The following is an 18,016-nucleotide window of genomic DNA, read 5'->3' as shown; positions in this document are numbered from 1 at the left end:
CCGAGTATTCAAACCTCGGGTCATCTTCTCAAGGAATTGCAGGGAGGTATGTTCTTATTATTGGTTATGAAGATTGTAAATCGGGGTTTTAAAAATGAGGAACAAGTAATTTAAATGACAAATAAAATAAATAATTAACTATAAAATAAACTCTTGGCAAGCTATGAAAATTCGGAAGTCCTATCCTAGTTACTCCTATAAGACTGGAAATTAATCCCACTTAGTTAACCTTTGCATAAGCAAGGAAAAGTCAAGTGAACCAATTGGTTGGATTTTTCAAGTTCTAGCCAAATCCTAAGGAAAGACTTGAGTTAGTGAAATTCCAGTTAATTAGCCGACAGAACAATCAATCATGAATAGTTGATAACTCAAGAGCTTCCAGTTAATCAATTAAAGCCAATAATATAAAAAGCTAAATAAGAATCTTAGATCTGAAATACCTCAATTGCATTAATTTAGAAAATCCCAACATGAATGGCTCATAAGCCAAATAGGCAACATATGTAATACAAGCATTAAATTATCTGAGAGTAAAAGAGAAAATAAATAAGAATAGGAACATTGAACCTGATATGAAGATGAAATAATCCTGAAGTGAAGAAATCCTAATCCTAATCCTAATCCTAAGAAAGAGAAGAGAACCTCTCTCACTAAAAACTACATCTAAAACTAAAAATTATGAATTATGAAAGCATAATTATGAATGGATGCATTCCCCCACTTTATAGCCTCTAATCTGTGTTCTCTGGGCTAAAAACTGGGTCAGAAATAGCCCAGAAGTCACTTCCAGCGCTTTTTGGTCCGTACAGGTCGCAGCCAAGCGACGCGGAGGCGTCATCCACGCATCCGCGTGGATTGTAGTTCGCAGATGCGACGCGGGCGGGTCATTCACGCGTTCGCATCGCCTAACTTCGGGGCAGCTATGACAAATTATATATAAAATCGAAGCGCCAGACGTTAGCTTTCTAACGCAACTAGAACCGCATCATTTGAACCTCTGTAGCTAAAGTTATAGCCGTTTGAGTGCGAAGAGGTCAGGCTGGACAGCTTAGCAATTCCTCCAACTTCTTGTATTCCTTCCACTTTTGCATGCTTCCTTTCCATCCTCTAAGCCATTCTTGCCCTGTAATCTCTGAAATCACTTAACACACATATCAAGGCATCTAATGGTAATAATAAAGGATTAAACATAGGGAACTTAAGGCCAAAGAAGCATGTTTTCAATCAAAGCACATAATTAAGAAGGCAAATGTAAAACCATTCAAATAGTATGAATAAGTAGGTAAAGAGTTGATAAAAACCACTCAATTGAGCACAAGATAAACCATAAAATAATGGTTTATCAACCTCCCCACACTTAAACATTAGCATGTTCTCATGCTAAGCTCAAGAGAAGCTATAAAGAAGTGAAGAGGAATGATAGAGAGTATGCAATGCAACCTATCTATGTGAATGCAACTACATGCAAAATGTTTCTACCTACTTGGTTAAAAGCAAACAATTTATTCAAGACAAATATGAATCAAATGCCACTAATTCAAATTACACAATAAAAGACAAGTAAACTTGTAAGAAGATAGCTCATGAAAGCAGGGAACATAGATTTAAGCACTGAACCCTTATTGGTACTGTATATCACTCTAACTCTCAAGTGTCTAGGGTCAATCACTCTACTCTTCCCTATTCATGCTTTCTAAACATTGTTCTTCATCTAACCAATCAACAAATATTTAATGTACTAATGCACACATCATGAGGTCTTTTCAAGGTTGTAATGGGGCCAAGGCATGGGTGAGGATATACGTATGGCTAAGTGAGCTATAAATTGAATCTTTGAGTAACCTGAGCTATCACCTAACATACATACATTCTATATAACTTCTAAAATCATGCCTAGCTACCCATAATTCCCACTTTTGTATAATTCCCATACTCATGTACCAAAATTTTTTATATTTCTTTACTTTTATCACATGTGCATTGATCTTTATTAAAGCTTAACATTGGTGTAATTTTATCCCCATATTCACTTACTTATTTATTGATTTTTTTTGTCTGTAACATAACTTATCAATACACATGGATTTTCCATTATTTTTTCTATTTTGATTTTTCATGAGTAGGTTCCAAATTTCCAATATTCAAATAAATTAGAAACATGATACATTCCCTTATTAACCCATGTTCCTACAGATTTCCCACACTTAGTTGATACACAATCTCTATCTTAAGCCAACCAAAGATTCAATTGGGATATTTTAATTTGTTTTTCTACTTAAGGCTAGTGATGTGGTAAAATACAGAATAAATGGGATTAAAAAGCTCAAAATGGCTAACAAGGGTGACATAAAAAGGGTAGGCTTATTTGGGATAAGTGAGCAAAAACAAGTAATGGCCTCAATCATATGCAAGCATGTAAATACACTAAATAATGGACATATAGAATGGAACAAAGCAAGGATTGCAATTTATAGAGAAGAAAATACACAAGAATAAAAATTTATGGTTAAATAATGTAACCATGTAATTAAGCTCAAGTCTCACAGGTTGTGTGTTTGAACTTTAAACCATGTTCCAAAATAAGATTTCTTCAAACAAGTTTTTTTTTTCAAAAAGTTTTATTCAAATTAGTGAAATACTATAAAAATTTCTTGAAAAATAAAATATTACTTCAACCAAGTAGTGGCTAAATGCATAAAATCAAACAAACATGCAAATGCAACAATTAACAAATTAACATTGTTGTTGAGAAGGGATTAACTAACCCGCGGAGATCGGTATCGACTTCCCCACACTTAAAGATTGCACCGTCCTCGGTGCATGCTGAGATGTACAGGTGGATGGGGGTTGTGGTTCCTCAGCTGGTGCTCTTTTTGTTCCTTTCCTTGCCGGTGGTTTGGGAGTAGCTTTCTCTCTTTACCCTTCTTGGTGGCCATCCTGAAAGGGGAAAAGGGAAGTAACAAGTAAAGCTAGGGGTTCTAGCAAGGAAGAGAACGAGAAAGGTGGTAATCAATGCATAGTAAAGAAGAATGACGTTAACACATGGTCATGACTACATGTGAAAAGTCATCAATGAAAATATAGCAACTGCATGTAATAACAATTAAATGCAAGATGTTTATTGGCATGCTGGCAAAGGCATGAGTAGCATAGATCAAGCATTCAATGTCCAAGTTAGATTACCAAGTCTTTCAAACGAACATTATGTTTGTAATGACAATTATAAATAATTAATAAAATATAAAAAGGTTTTTGTGAAAAACAGGCATGAAAGTAGGATAACTGAAAAGTAGTGTGTGATGCCAAACGGGCTTTTTCACAAACACATATCATGCATGGTAAATAAGTTATTGAAAGTGTTAAATTGAACATGCAAGAAATCCTATAAAAATAATATATAATTGTCAAACAGTTCCTTTTAATAATTCACAAGCAAAATGTGGAAAATAATTATCCAAATAAATTTCCAACACCAACATAAAAATGCATGAAAAAAAAGGAGAAAGAAGGAAGAAGAAAGAAGAAAAGATAGAAGAGATTAGGATTAGAGAAGAAAAAAATAAGATAATTGGCGCTGATCTGGATAAGTTGTGCGGCGCAGGTGACGCGGACGCGTGGTGCACGCAAACGCGTGGGGTGTGATGAATTCAAGTGACGCGGACGCGTGGGGCACGCGGACCCCACGCGGACGTGTGACTCGAATTGTGCTAGTGGCGCGAGAGTAGCCTCGCGCACGTACAACACTTTGTTTAAATGCATTTTTGCCAAAAATCAGGATGACGCGGTCGTGTGGTTGACGCGATCGCGTGGATGGCCTAAATTTGAAAACGGCGCGGACGCGTGGGGCACACGGACACGTGGTAGGGCATGTGCTTCTAGCACGAGTCTAGCCCAATTCTAGCTCAACTTTCAGCCATACACCTTGTTTACGTTGATTTCAGGGCACGCGTTCGCGTGGGTGATGCGGACGCGTGGGAGGCATTTGTCCCACATGATGCAGACGCGTCAGCGACGCGGTCGCGTGGATCAATTTGTGCCAAAGGCACGCCTCCAGCCGCGCTTTCGCGTGACTCTCTGTTCAATTTGTCTTCTTCCCAACGCACCTATGACGCGGATGCGTCGGCGATGCTGTCGCGTTGCGTGCGAAATTTTTTTTATGTAGTATGCAGAATGCAATGCTTAATATGAATGCTATGCATGATTCCAGGTTTAATAAAAATTCAAAAACAAACAAAACATATTCGAATTAAAACTGAAAAGGGACGATCATACCATGGTGGGTTGTCTCCCACCTAGCACTTTTAGTTAAAGTCCTTAAGTTGGACATTTGGCGAGTTCCTTGTCATGGTGGCTTATGCTTGTACTGATCCAGGAATCTCCACTAAGGTTTGCAAATCCAATATCCTCCGGGATCCCAAGTCTTGTTTCTACACCCGTCTTTAAGTTGATTATCATGATTCCATCTGGGTGGTTCAGCTTTAGAATTCTCACTGAAGCGTCCAAACAACTTCCTAGACCCATTCAGTTGAGCTTTACACCAACCTTTGCGTTTAAATTTTGAGCTTCCAACCATAATGAACCTTGCAGGGCAGATCTTACCACTGACCATTTTCTTCTTATTCTTAATGCCACAAAGAGCTCTAAGTTGACCATCCGTCTCCAGTAGCCCATATTTAAGTGGAATTAGAAAGCTAAGGGATATGAATTTTACCCACTTGAATATTGTGAAGGATGATGGCAACTTCGGGGGAGGTGTTTCTAATGAACATGCAAGCTCCACTTCCTTGTGCTCCTCTTCGTCATCTGCCACCTCTTTGTAATCTTCAATATCAACCTCTTCCTTTTGGTGAATTTCTTCCAATTTAATCTCTTCTTCGTTGTTCACCAAGGGCATGGGATGTTGTGTTTCTCCTTCTTTAATTTCTATGTCAAGTCCAATGGGAGAGGATTCAAATGTAGATAAGAATTCATTAATGATTGAATCCAACTCTTAATCGTCTCCTTCAAAGTCTTCAACTATGATATGCTTTGGAGGTTGTACACCCTCCTCAACATCAGCTTCAAACATCTTTGAAGGATGCTCTATAACTTGACTTTCCCATGGAGGTTCAGCATCTCCTAAGTCTTCAACCACTACTTCCTCTTCCTCTTCAATAATTCCGGCTTCCTCCAGTTGTTCCAATACCAAATCGTGCTGCTTACTATCCACCGGGGTGCCCAATTTCTCCTTCCTGCTACGTTCTTCAGTAGATTTCCCACATGAAGCCATGGGGGTTCCTTGAATGTCCGAACGTCGGAAAGGTAATCGATTTCTTTCTTGATCTAGGTATTTAAGTATGAAATCGTATTCATCCTTGATGATTTCTTGTTCAACTATTTCTTCACCTTCAAGTACAAAATCCTCCTTGTTGTCTTCTTTCACTAGTTCTTCAACCGCGCTGTCAACTTCAAGGGTCTCTACTACCTTCGCCTTTAGTGCCTCCTCTAGCTCCATATGAAGTACGGATTCGCGAAGATGATCCTCTCTCTTTTGTTCCATGTCAATAGTATCAGTGGGATCATGTTGCTCTTGGATTGATGGATGTTGGCGCTCTTCCATGGATGGTAGTGATGGGATGGGTGGATTGTTTTGTGGTTGAGATAGAAGTGCAGTGGAGCTTGAGGGTTGAATATTGGGTGTAGAGGGTTGGCCCAAGTGGGATATAAGTGCTTGAAGAGTAGAGGTGAGACTGGTGATAGAGGCAAGTTTACTTTCCATGGAGGTTTGGGGTGGATAGGAGGGTTCATTTGTTGGGGGAAAAGGTTCATAACACGGAAGTGGTTCCTCTTGATAATGATAAGGAGATGGTGTATATTGAGGTGGTGGTTCTGTGTATGGTTCATTTGGCTCATAAGGTGGTTGGTATGGTGGGTATGGGTTAGGATCGTATGAGGGTGTTTGGTGGTAAGGGGCTTGTGAGTATGGTGGTCCAAAACTATTTTGAGAAGGGGGTTCATAGGCGTATGGTGGTGGTTGTTGATAATCAAAAGAATGCTCACCATAGCCATTGCCTTGATATGCATCACAGAACGGTTGTTGATAGTCCATTGGAGGTGGTTGTTGCTATGAGGGTTGATTAAATCCTTGTGGCTCCTCCCATCTTTGATTGTTCCAACCTTGATGCCTATTCTCATTATAATCTCCTCTTCCTGCAACATAGTTGTAACCAGACTCATAGCCAAAGGGGTGAGAGTTCATAGTAGTAGAAGAAAATAAAAACAAAAACTAACAAAAAGAAAATATTTTGAAAAAGATATGATTTTTGAAAAAAAAAGGGATAAGATAAGATTTTGAAAAAGATAAGATAAGATAAAAATTTTAAAATAAAAATCTGATTTTTTTTTATTGAAAAATATTTACAATGACCAATAATAAGGCACACGTTTGCAATTCTCCGGCAACGGCGCCATTTTGAAGAACTGAAGATTGATGGTTTAGAAGTTATAGTAAACTCTCGTTGTAAGTATAGTTACTAAACCAAGCAATCAACCTTTCTTACAAACGTTTTGGTTGTCACAAGTAACAAACCCCTAAATAAATTGATAACCGAAGTATTTAAACTTCGGGTCATCTTCTCAAGGAATTGCAGGGAGGTATGTTCTTATTATTGGTTATGAAGATTGTAAATCGGGGTTTTAAAAATGAGGAACAAGTAATTTAAATGACAAATAAAATAAATAATTAACTATAAAATAAACTCTTGGCAAGATATGAAAATTCGGAAGTCCTATCCTAGTTACTCCTATAAGACTGGAAATTAATCCCACTTAGTTAACCTTTGCGTAAGCAAGGGAAAGTCAAGTGAACCAATTGGCTAGATTTCCCAAGTTCTAGCCAAATCCTAAGGAAAGACTAGAGTTAGTGGAATTCCAGTTAATTAGCCGACATAACAATCAATCATGAATAGTTGATAACTCAAGAGCTTCCAGTTAATCAATTAAAGCCAATAATATAAAGATAAATTCTAATGCTAATCCTAATCCTGAGAGAGAGGAGAGAACCTCTCTCACTAAAAACTACACCTAAAACTAAAAATTATGAATTATGAAAGCATAATTATGAATGGATGCATTCCCCCACTTTATAGCTTCTAATCTGTGTTCTCTGGGCTGAAAACTGGGTCAGAAATAGCCCAGAAGTCACTTCCAGCGCTTTTTGGTCCGTACAGGTCGCAGCCAAGCGACGCGGAGGCGTCATCCACGCATCCGCGTGGATTGTAGTTCGCAGATGCGACGCGGGCGGGTCATTCACGCGTTCGCGTCGCATAACTTCGGGGCAGCTATGGCAAATTATATATCAAATCGAAGCTCCAGGCGTTAGCTTTCTAACGCAACTGGAACCGCATCATTTGAACCTCTATAGGTAAAGTTATAGCCGTTTGAGTGCAAAGAGGTCAGGCTGGACAGCTTAGCAATTCCTCCAACTTCTTGTATTCCTTCCACTTTTGCATGCTTCCTTTCCATCCTCTAAGCCATTCCTACCCTGTAATCTCTGAAATCACTTAACACACATATCAAGGCATCTAATGGTAATAAGAGAGGATTAAACATAGGGAACTTAAGGCCAAAGAAGCATGTTTTTAATCAAAGCACATAATTAGGAAGGCAAATGTAAAACCATGCAAATAGTATGAATAAGTGGGTAAAGAGTTGATAAAAACCACTCAATTGAGCACAAGATAAACCATAAAATAGTGGTTTATCAAATAACATTAAATTGTATTAAAAATAAAAAGCTAACTACCAAAAGCAAGAAAATGACATAACAATTAAAGAAAGCATTAAATGAGCATAAGACATAAATTGCATTAATTGAAAATTAAAATAACAAGAGTGTGCATAAACATGAAAATGACAAAATAAAGGAAAATAACAAGAGAAATGAAGAAGAACAAAAATGCAATAACAATAAATGACAAGGAAAAGTAAATGAAAACAAGAATTAAAAGTAGAAATTACAAGAAATTAAACTAAAGAACTCTAATTCTAGTGAGAAGGGGGAGCTTCTCTCTCTAGAAAACTACACTAAAACATGATAAAAGCTAAACCTAATGGCCCCCTTCATTCCTCTTCACTTTGGCCTTAAATGGCTTCAAAAATGAGTTGTATTGGGTTTTGGGGGCCCAGAAATCGCTGCCAGCGAGTTGTCATTAATGAGGTCACGTGCAGGGACTTGTGCGGACGCACAGATGTGTGTGTCCGCACACATGCTAAATCCTGACTTGTGTGTACGCACAAATACCTGTGCGTACGCATACTTAAACGTGTGTCCACTATAGCAAATTGCATATTATTTTGAAGCCCCGGACATTAGCTTTCCAATGCCATTAGAATCGCCTCATTTGGACCTTTGTAGCTCAAGTTATGACCAATTTAGTACAGAGAGGTCAGGGCTGCCAGCTTTCCAAATCCTTCATTTCTTGAATTTTGCCATTTTGCATGCTTTTTTCCTCACTTTTTCAACCCATACTTGCCTTGAAAATCTCAAAATCACTTAACCAATACATCAAGGCACCAAATGGGATTAAAGTGAATAAAATTGAGTAAATTAAGCACAAAAGAACGTGTTTTCACTTTCAAGCACAATTTAGGAAGAAATCTCAAAAGCATGCTATTTAGACAAATAATTGTGGGTTCATATGATGAAATCCACTCAAATCAAATCAAAATATATCGTAAAATATGGATTCATCAATTCCCCCACACTTAAACAATAGCAAGTCCTCATGCTAAACATAACCAAAGGAGTTAAATGAAGGGAAATAATTTATTTAATGCAACTACTTATATGCATGCAACTATACTAAATGCTATTTACCTATATTTACAATATGATTCCTATTGATTTTGGCAAAAACAAGCAAAAGAATCTCAATCAATCCCAAGTAGAAACTTAGGGCGAAGACAAAGCAAATATAGCAATATGATCAATGTCCAAAGATTTGATTTGAAGTTTTCAAAATTAAGTTCAACAACTTGCAAGAAGATACAAGATAAGTAATGGAATCATAAAATTGAGCGATTGAACCCCTCACCGGATGTGTTTACACTCTAGTTGCTCAGTGTTTAGGGATTAATCACTCAATTCTCCATTAATCATGTTTCTCAAAGATTTGTAGGTCATCTAACAATCAACTAATATTTGATGAATGAATGCAAATATCATGAGGACTTTTGTGGGTTGTAATGGGGCTTAGGTAAGGGTAGGATTAATATGGTTAAGTGAGCTAATAGATTGGATCTTTGATTAGCTCAAGTATCCCACCTAATCCTATATCATCCTATATACATAACAAAGCAACCTAACTACCCATTTATCCCTTTCTCACATTCACTCATGCATGCTTCTTTTCAATTCAAGCACATATGCATCTCTTATTTACATTCTTATTATTATTTCTTTTTTCCTTTTTCTTTTTATTTTTTTTCTTTTTCTTCTCTCTCTCTTTTTTTTATCATACAAGAGAGATGCATATGTTCCAAGTAATGAATGCACAAGTGTTTTCGCACTTTTCCACATATTTTCAATGAACACCCAAATCACTAACTACCAAAGTTTTCCCACAAATTCCCCCATACTTGATTAACACACACACTCAAACCCAAGCTAATCAAATATACAATTCAAGGACATGATGGTTTTTCACTTAGGGTGAATGATGTGCTTATAATGAGAACAAAGGGGAATTAAAAGGCTCAAAAGATGTAAGGGTTGGCCATATAGGTTAATTGAGTTCAATTTCAAAAATGGCCTCAATCATACTAAATGCAATTCAAAACATCAAATATAGGACATACAGACTAAAGCAAATCTAAGATCACAATCATGAAAGGAGTTTTACACACAAGAAGAAAAATTGTGGTTGAAAATGTGCAACCACACAATCAAAGCTCAAATCTCACTTGGTATTTTTTCAAGCTCTTTTCTATGTTCCATAAAAGATACTTCAAGCAAGTTCAAAAATAAATTTTTCAAATCCAATCAAAGGAATGCCCAAAAAGGGATTTCTTGAGAATTCTTTGTAGTTTTAACCAAACTTTCTTTCTATACTAAGCAACATGTGCAAGCTAAGATATATACAAGAAAAACAAGCAAAAGCAAAATGTAATAAAATACTTAACAAATAATGCAAGTGTCTGATAAAATAAATTTTACCTCCCTTGAAGTTAGTGATCCTCCCCCACACATAAATAATGCACGGTACTCCGTGCATGCACACAATCTGAGGGATGAAAGGCTTTGAGGCTCCACCTTTAGCGGGTGGGCTCCGGGGGCTCCGATTGCTCTGTATAGACAAATAAACAACAATTGAGGAGAAGTTAGATGTGTGTGGTATGATAAAAGACAATGTGTGTATTCTAAATGCGCCCACAATTTAGAACACAACACATTGATCGGGTAAAACAATAACCACAAAAGCAAAAGAAATAGGATGTTCCTCAATTAAGTGGTCTAGGTTGCAAATGATGAAAAAGCAAAACTTAACCACAAGCAACCCTGAATTGAGTGTTTGAAATATTAGATATTAAAATTATGCAAGTGAAAGCACAAAATTAATAGAAAATGGCATAATAAACAACAAGCAATTCAATGATGAAAAGCAAACTAATTATTCATCCCTAGAAATAATAAAATAATTATATGTATAAGGTGCTTGTTACAAAAAGTGACAAGTCTTGATAAAAATCAAGTCAAGTCAACTCAAAAAAATGCAAAGCATTAAAAAGAAACAAATACCTTGTTATGTAATTATATTCACTTAAGAACCATGATGACTAAGTAGTTCAACTCAATTCACTAAGGTAAAGTGCACAATTCATGACTGAGATGCCAAATAAGGGTATAGCCTAACACATATGGTCGTGACAACACATGCATCAAACTCACAACACATCTAGGCAATCAACAAATACTTGATACATAGTGCACATATTCATTAATTCAAAATTCAAGCAAGAAGTCACCCAATAATCATCAAGCAAACACTTGCAATTTATTTAATTAACAAACAACTAAACAAGAACTAACATAATTACTAAAATAAAAATGAAATGCAAAAAGAACAAAGTAAAACAAGTAGAAAAGAAGGCAACAACAAGAGAAGATAGAGGTGGAAGAGAGAAAAAGACAATAAGTAGAGAGAAGAGGAGAAAAGAAGCATAAAAGTGAGAAAACAGGGGCATGCATACGCACAAGAATGTGTGCGTACGCACACTAGGTGGAAAATGCACTTGTGTGCACACACAACATTGTGTGGGCGCTGTGAACAGAAGGGGCAAAAGGGTTTGTGCGCACGCACAGGGGTTTTTGCGTACGCACCAACGGGAAAAGAGGGGGGTGTCCCCACGCACAAGTGGTGCATGTGCTGCAAGCAGAGGGGGTTCCAAGGGTTGTGCGTGCTGACGTGGCAGAAATTAGCCAGTTAAAAAATTAGTATAGAAATGACGTTGTGAGTACAGTTCCTAACCGACGAAAATTCACTTATCAATTTAGAAAGGGTTGTCAGAATTTTAGAATAAAAATACTGGGAATAGGAATCCCAGATCGTCTCCCAACGAGTTGACAAAAGATTTCTACTTTATTAGTCAGGGGTTTTCTGAGAAATTTTTGAGAGTTGAGGAACAGAAAATTTAATGATGGTAAATTAAAGCAATGTGAATTAAAAGTGATTTATATATTCAAAGTAAAAGCCTTGACTAGGTGTAGATTAATTGGAAGTTCTATCCTTGTTGGATTTTCCCAAGTGGAATAGCAAGAGGTTATTGTTTTCACTTAGTTAACCCTTACTAAATAAAGGAAAGTCAAATGATTGAGCTAACTCTTATTCACAAGTCCTAATCCTCTCCCTTGGGAAGGGTTAGCGTTAGTGCCTAGAGAGTTAGCCAACAACTTCCAATTTAACAAATCACTTGAGTATTCCAACTAAAGGGTCTCGTTTTAATCAACTCCCAAGTCAAGTTGCCAGTCTACTCCGTTGACATGAATACAACGTTTACAAACTTATAAGAAGAAGACATGATAAATTAGATAAAATAGGAACTGAAAATTAATTAAAGGTAAAAGTAATTCTTTGCATTAATAAATTCCAAAATGCAACATACTTATCTGAACAGGATTAATGGGCAATTAAAAGAGTAAAGGAATAAGGAAACAAACTAGAATAGTAACTTCAACGGAGGTAGTGTCTCTTTTCAATATCCAAAGTAAAAGCATCAAAAGCATCAAAACTAGAAATATATGAACGTGAGGAAAACCTAGAGGAAGTAGTAATTTCTCTCTAAGATTCCATCTAAAACTAAAACTATGCGAATGAGAATATGTGTTGAGTCTTTGCTTGTCCTCTGACTCTAGTCTGTGTTTTTGGGCCAAAACTAGTTCTAAACTCGGCCCAAAATTGCCGCCAGTATTTTCTGCTATTTCTACAGGAAGCGCATGTGACGCGTACGCGTCAGTCACGCGTACGCATCAGTTACGCACACGCATCGCTGGTCATCCTCGCGTGTCACGCGTACGCGTCAGGCACGCGCACGCGACAGGCACGCGCACGCGACAGGCACGCGCATGCGTCAGGCACGCGTACACATTGCCGTGCGAACTCCAATTCACGCGCATGCGTCAGGTACGCGCACACATCACTCCTCACTGGCTATCTCCTTTAATTCTTGTGCTCCTTCCATTTATGCAAGCTTCCTCTCCATCCTCCAAGCCATTTCTTTCCTATAAAGCCTGAAAACACTTAACGCATAGATCACGGCATCAAATGGTATAAAGGGGAATTAAAACACACAATTTAAGAGCTTATGAAGCAAGTTTTCAATTGTAGAACAAAACTAGGAAAGAATTGTAAAACTATGCAAATTGTACGAATAAGTGTGCAGAGACTTGATAAAAACCACTCAATTGAGCACAAGATAAACCATAAAATAGTGGTTTATCAATCTCCCCACACTTAAACATTAGCATGTCCTCATGCTAAGCTCAAGGGGACAAAAAGAATGAATAGGGAAAAGTAAGACTCATGAAATGCAACATATATATGAATGCAACTATATGCTAAGATGTTTCTATCTACTTGGTTGAAAATAAACAAGTTCTCCAAGACAAATATAAATCAGATTCCACTAATTCAAATCATACAGTAAAGACAAGTAAACTTGTAAGAAGATAGCTCATGAAAGCAGGGAACATAGAATCAAGCATTGAACCCTCACTGGTAGTGTATATCACTATAACTCTCTCAAGTGTCGAGGGTTAATTCACTCACATCTTCTCTAGTCATGCTTTCTAAAACTTTGTTATTCATCTAACCAATCATCCTGAGGTCTTTTCAAGGTTGTAATGGGGCTAAGGTAAGGGTGAGGATATATGTATGGCTAAGTGAGCTATAATATAAATCTTTGATTAGCCTAAGCTGTCACCTAACACACACACTCTCTCTATGTAATTCCAAAATCATGCATAGCTACCAAAAATTACCACTTTTGCATTACATACTCATGCATCAACTTTTCTTAAATTTTATGTCAATGCACATGAGTTTTTGATTTTTTCTAGTCTCATATGAGTATGCACCCAAATTCCCAATACTTTTGTCACTAAAACACAACACACTTTCATCAACCCAAGTTCCCACAGTTTTCCACACTTAATTGATACACAATTTCTAACTTAAGCTAACCAAAGATTCACTTGGGGTAATTAATTGTTTTTCGCTTACGGATGGGGATTAAAAGGCTCAAGGTGGCTAACAAAGGTGATTGAAAGGGTAGGCTATTTAGGATGAGTGGGCTATAACAAATAATGGCCTCAATCATATGCAAGCATGTGAATACACTAAACAATGGACATATAGAATGGAACAAAATATAGATTACAGTCATAGAGAAAAAAATACACAAGAATAAAATATTATGGTTAAATAGTGTAAGCATGTAACTAAGCTCAAATCTCATAGGTTGTGTATTCTTAGCTATAATTCATGTTCCAGAGTACAATCCTCAAACATGTTTAACACAAATTTGAAATTTAAATTAGTGAAACATTGTAAAAAAGGTCTTGAAGAGAAACTCATTACTTCAACCAAGCAAAACATACATGCAAACAGTTATTATCATGTAATCTATCCTATCTAACAAAGAAAAAGTCAAATGTTGGTGTTAAGAGAGAGAACTTACCTCCGGAAGTCAAGGACTAAGCTCCCCACACTTAAGGCTTGGCACGGTCCTCTGTGCCATCAGTAAGGAGCAAGGGAGGGCTGGAAGTGTCGTCTCCAGTGTCTGGTTCACCTTGGCTTTCTGTGTTACTAGATGAAGGGGAGTCTGGGGTGTCCTTTGGTTCTGGAGGTGGGTGTGTACCAACTAGGAGGTCCTTCAAATAGTTGTATCGGCACTTGTTACGGCACTCCATTTGTTCCATCTGCCGGTCTTGCCGGTTGAACCACTCAAAGATCTGAAGGAACATCTAATGGATGGATGGTGCTTGTGGTGTTGATGATGGTGGAGTGGAGGAGGGAGGAGTATCCAAAGATGGACCTGCAGGCCGGCTAGCAAAGGGAACTAGCGGCCTGATGTACTTCTCGTTTGGGACATACTGGTTGGCTCTAGTGATCATGACCTTCGTGTCACCTGCCCGAGAGGACACACCTGCTACGGAGACCAAATCTAAGGCCAAGGCGGGGAAAGGCAGATTACTTGCTATCTGTACGTGTCCCATGGCTTTCGAATGTGTCGGGGCAGGTTGAGGGGTTACTCTGTCAGGATGCACCAGATAAGGACAGCCATGTCTGTTGTGAAGGTCGACTCGTGAATGCTTAGAAAGACATAGTGGGACATAATCTGTGCCCACACGCAAGCCTCCAAGGTAAGTGACTGGGCTGAGATGTTCTTGGGTTTTGACCAATGTGTCCTATAGATCCAGATGCCGCCAGGTTGGGCGATAACTCCAAGAACACTATCCCATTCGAACTAATACATCTGGCACTTGTGGGATGCCTCTTGATATGCATCCCATCCCTCTGGACTAGGTGGAAGATCCAATGCTCTCTGTATGGCATTCTCGGAGACAGGGACCTGCTGCTAACAAATGAAGACAGTCTGCAGAGTAGGCGAGTAGAAGTTTGAGTAGAATTCAACTACCCATGATAAGTTGGCCTCTCGCGGCTATCTCCTCAAAAATCCCCATTGTCTCCTCTCAATTCGGAACTACACAAAATCAAAAAAGTGTGTTGGGACAATGAGCAGGTTCTCATTGTTGTAGTTCCTCTTGGCTAGGATGGGGAACATCTGTTTGCAATAACGGTTAGCAAACCGTATGGAGTCTCGGGCGGGAAAGGCTTTCTCTGATTCATCAACCTTAATGATCCTCTTCACCCGCTTTGTTGGTGGCTTTACACTGGTAGATGGAAGTGCTTTTGCCAGTGTTCTCTTAGTTCTTCTCCTTGCTGGTGTCTCGTTAGCTGCCTTCTCTTTTCCTTTCTTGGTACCCATGCCTAAAGAAGAAGAAAAAGGAAGAGTGTGAAATATAGATAACTAAGACCGGAAGGGAGAAAATTCCAGGTGATAATGAATGCCAAAGAAAAGATGATAGATCAAATACATGGTAGCTACAACATATAGGTAAGACATCAATTAAGATCAGGTAGGCAATTCAGAATAATAAGATGCAAGAGGGTAAAAACATGCAAGTAACAGGCATGAGAAGCGTAACTCAAGCATCAAGTAATAAATGTGCCAAATAAAAGAGCATTTGTAATGATGACAATTGTGAATGATAATTCCAATTACATTTAGAATGCAAGTGTTTTGAAAAAGAGGCATTCAAGTAAAAGAGGAGTAAAACGAAATAGAGTTCAAGATGCCATAGGCTTTTTCACAAACACTTGGTGAGCAAGTTAAAGTAGGAATGAAAATAATATAATCCAAATGTATATGAGAGCCAAATTAAAATATCAATTGTCAAATCACTCCTCATAATATCCACAAGCCTTAGTATAGTAAGGTAATACCCAAATAAAATTCCAATAACAACATAAGAATGTAAGAAAAAGAAACCATGGACAATGAAACTAAAAGAAAAAAATAGAGAAGAAAGAAACATAAATTGATGTAATAATGAAAGAGTAAATGAGAAAGAAGAAAAGAAACCTGATGAAGAAGATGAAGAAGGAAAGAATAATGTAATAGATATGAAGAAAGAATAAGGAAGAAGAAAGAAAGAAGAAAGAAGAAATAATTAGGATTGAAAAGAATTAGGATTGGAGGGATGGATGATTTGAAATCAGGTGCTGAGGTGTTTTAATTGTGCATCGCATGCGATGCGTACGCGTAGGGCACGCGTACGCTTGGGTCGCGCAATTTCCAAGCGATGCGTAAGCGTCAGGGACGCCGACGCGTGACATGGGTTGTGCAATTGGCGCGAAGGTAGCTCCGCGCACGCACAACTCTCTGTTTGATCGGTGCGTGGGGCAAAAATGGCATACGACGCGTGCGCATCAGACATGCGCACGCGTGGATGGCCCTTATTGGAAAATGACATGCGATAGGACTTGTGCTGCTAGCACAGTTCCAGACCCACACCATCATAACTCTCTGGCCCTACACCTGTTTTTGCCGATTTGCAGGGTCACGCGTACGCGTGAGGGACGCGTACGCATGGACTTGCTTCTGCTCAAGGCACGCCACTAGCACCACTACTGCCCAATTCTCTGTTCAATTTTTATTTTTCACGCATATACATATGACGCGTACGCGTCAGCGGCGCTTGCGCATCGTGTGTGTTTTTCTTTTTTTATCCCAGCAACAGCTCCATTTTTTTATGAACAGATTTTTGTGTGGTCTAGAATTTCACAAATATGTTCTCCTTTGAGCTTGGCTCCTCATGACTCTTTCCTTGCAGTGTGGTTTCGGACCTCAAAGTCATGGCATTGATGCCGCCTTTGGTGTTGGGTAAAGGCTGAGAAGGAATGGCACCGGAACTTGAAGGTTGATTGTTGGAGGCAATTAGTGAATCCATCTGGGATACGAGAGCTTGTAAAGTAGCATTCAAACCGTTCATGGTAGAGTTAAGTGTATTTTGAATGTCTTGGTGTCATTGCGTCATAGTGCGAAGCATCTCATCATTAGAAGAAGAAGGGGGGTAAGTGATTTGAGGGGTGGTGCACAAAATTGTGATCTCAATGGCACCAACAACTTGGTATGCACAATTGTAATCTCAACTCTTTTTCACAACTTCGCACAACTAACCAGCAAGTGCACTAGGTCGTCAAAGTAATAAACCTTACGTGAGTAAGGGTCGATCCCACGGAGATTGTCGGCTTGAAGCAAGCTATGGTCATCTTGTAAATCTCAGTCTGGCGGATTCAAATGGTTATGGAGTTTTAATAATTTAAAAGATAAGTAAGCATAAAATAAAGATAGAGATAATTATGTAATTCATTGGTGGGAATTTCAGATAAGCGTGTGGAGATGCGTTATTCCTTCTGAGTCTCTGCTTTTCTACTGTCTTCATTCAATCCTTCATACTCACTTTCCATGGCAAGCTGTATGTAGGGGGATCACCATTGTCAATGGCTACGGTCCATCCTCTCAGTGAAAATGGTCCTCTACGGTTTCTGTACGGCTAATCAACTATCGGATTGCTCGTATCGGATGAAAAATACCATGCACAGATATCGTATGGCTAATCAGCTGTTGGTTCTCGATCGTGTAGGAATAGGATTTACTATCCTTTTGCGTCTGTCACCACACCCTACAGTCGCGAGTTTAAAGCTCGTCACAGTCATCCCATCTCAGATCCTACTCGGAATACCACAGACAAGGTTTAGACTTTCCGGATCTCAGGAATGCTGCCCATGAATTCTAGCCTATACCACGAAGATTCTAATCTCGGATTCAGATGCCCCATTATCAGAGGGGAGTCGATGTGAATAGTTGATTAAAAACCCAAGAGATATAATTTCAAGCTTTGTTTTCATGTAAA

Source organism: Arachis duranensis, chromosome 6 (genome assembly GCF_000817695.3).
Source record: "Arachis duranensis cultivar V14167 chromosome 6, aradu.V14167.gnm2.J7QH, whole genome shotgun sequence".
In the NCBI taxonomy this organism is placed as follows: Eukaryota; Viridiplantae; Streptophyta; class Magnoliopsida; order Fabales; family Fabaceae; genus Arachis; species Arachis duranensis.
This window is presented reverse-complemented; position numbering follows the sequence as displayed.